Source organism: Dipodomys spectabilis, unplaced genomic scaffold (assembly GCF_019054845.1).
Source record: "Dipodomys spectabilis isolate Male_0828 unplaced genomic scaffold, ASM1905484v1 ptg000527l, whole genome shotgun sequence".
Classification (NCBI taxonomy): Eukaryota; Metazoa; Chordata; class Mammalia; order Rodentia; family Heteromyidae; genus Dipodomys; species Dipodomys spectabilis.
Genome location: NW_024871204.1, coordinates 107,032 through 109,510, shown reverse-complemented (window position 1 = coordinate 109,510; position 2,479 = coordinate 107,032). Strand labels below are relative to the sequence as shown.

At 32.8% G+C, this 2,479-nt stretch overlaps 1 pseudogene; it reads right to left on the bottom strand.

Annotated features, from left to right (window-relative positions):
- Positions 1-1,635: 1,635 nt before the first annotated feature.
- On the bottom strand, positions 1,636-1,735 carry LOC122099657 (annotated as a pseudogene).
- Positions 1,736-2,479: the final 744 nt, after the last annotated feature.

Below are 2,479 nucleotides of genomic sequence, written 5' to 3'. Positions count from 1 at the left end.
AATTATCCTAATTTATATTGTTTTATATTTTGGGTTGCATCATTTCACTTTCTGCACTGCCATTTCCCAAATCATTTATATAGGAGGCATTATTTCACATTTTCTCATTCCTAGAATAAGTTGCACATGAGGACACCACTGGTCCTCATTTTCAGTCTGTACCTTTGAATATGGAGGAACATCTTTCCTCTGCTCTCCATTTATTCCCTAATCTCCAGTTAGAATAATTTCGAATAGTAAAAATGGAAAAAGAAAATAAATCATGGTGAAAAAACATAGGCAGAGAATTCACCAGATATTTCTGACCAGTTCAACCAACATGAACTATTAGGGAAATACATGGACACCTCATTTCCACTGGCACTCAATGTATCTGGTTAGGCAATTCTAATGAAGATGAGGAACAAGATGAAAATGTGAGGAATGATAAAAATTGCAAGAAAAAAAAATGGAGAAGGATCCAAGCAAATTTCTTCTTTGGGCTGCTGAAAATAACCAGCTTACTACAGTGCAGAGAATACTTTCCAAAAAGGCTACTCATGTGAATACTAGGGATGACAATGAGTATACCCCTCTTCATCGGGAAGCCTACAGTGGACACTTAGACATTGTCTGTGAGTTGGTGGCTCAAGGGGCACATGCAATAACTGTAGATGGCTGGACACCCCTGCACAGTGCATATATGTGTAATAATACCAGAGTGGCTTCTTTCTTCTTCATGATGCAGATACCAATGCCCAAATTAAACGCTTTTTGACCCCCTTGCATCTTGCTGCTGGTAATTGAGATAGCAAAAATACACTGTAACTGTTGAACCAATATGTCAAACCAGGTCTAAAGAATCACTTGGAAGAAACTGCATTTGATATTACCAAAAGGATAAGTATGTATCACTACCTCTTTGAAGTTGTGGAAGGCTGTACAAATTGTTCTCCTAAATCCTAATGATTCGGTTAATTTTCTTAAATTTCAAAAATGTCATTAATTCCTTTTTGTCAATACAACATATTTTCACAATCCAAATAAAAACAATATCTTATAGTAACAATTCATGGATTCTGTGGAGTTCTTCAAAGTGAATTGTCTGCTTTTGATGTCAAAATGTATTCAAGAGTTTTTGTATACATCTATAATGATTTATGCAGAGTTTGTGATTTTGTTGATCGGAAATAATTTTAACTTATCTGTTGAAATGAGTAGTATAGAAACTAAAGATATTTCCGGTGTTTGTCTGAAAAAGTATATTTTAAAATATTCTATATTCTATGTTTGCATAGTGTCCATAATCTATTTTATTCTCTCCTAGATATAATACATTGAATTCTACATTGTTTTATAACATATAGTTTCATTAATGTGTCCTTTCAGATTGCATTCCATACAGAAACAGTTTAAGATTCCTTTTTTTTCCCCTAGGTCCTTATAGTATTATATTTCTTTGGGATAAAACAACAATGTTGTCTAATTTCAAAAGTTGTGTAAAGGTTATGCTATGTAAAGGCCTTTCTAAGGTGAAAATTTAATACACTGATGTCAAAGTAACTTTTAATTATATGAATTAGGTGTATTGTTACACTTGTAATTTTGTAATCAACTTTTTAATAGCTGTTTTTCATTTCTTGCATCTGAAGAATGAAAAATTTTGAATACTTCAAGAATTTTCATATCATCATTGTACAAGTGCCATGTTAATCTCTGTATTGTTGTAATTTTGGTATACAAGCTGCTGAAGAATGTAGTATCCTGTAAATTTTAGTAGTTAATGATGAAATATTTATACAGGCTTATATGCTTAGGTGCCTATTTGTAACAAGGAAACCTTATTGTTCCTAAAAATGCTATTAATCTTATTTCCCTAAAATTCTGTGAATAGTTGAAAAAAATATGCTGTACAGTTGATTGCTCACATTTGCAATTTTTTTGTCAATGACTATTTTAAGTCTTTTTCACTTAGAATTTGATCAAACTTTCAAGTATTAATAGCTAAGTCCAAAGGAGACGGCTTTTTCAAGTACTTATTTATCCAACTGTGTTAGATCTGTGGAGCCAATGGATTCAAAGTAAGCCTTGTTTAAGAGCTACTTCTAAACATATGCAGCTGAGATTTTCCCAAATGAGGTCTTACTGGCACAAATGTCTACCTGACCCTTTACCCTTCTTCCATGTAGGAATAGACCAACCAGAATATCTTACTCTGACAGCATAGATTGTATTAGTGGAACAAATCTAATCTTAGTTACAAGGGATCATAGAGAGATGAACAGTTCAGCCAGAACTGTTCATACTAGAAGGCATTTTATCAAAATATGATTGTTTATGATACCTACCATTTCAAATGTAGCTAAAACCAAGAAAGTGAAAAATTGTTCATATTCATGATTACCTAATGTCTTGACCTGTCTACCTTCCAAAAAGGCAGGAACATACACTACTGCCATTTTATCACCAAATATTTTCATAGTTGCAAGAGAAGTCCATA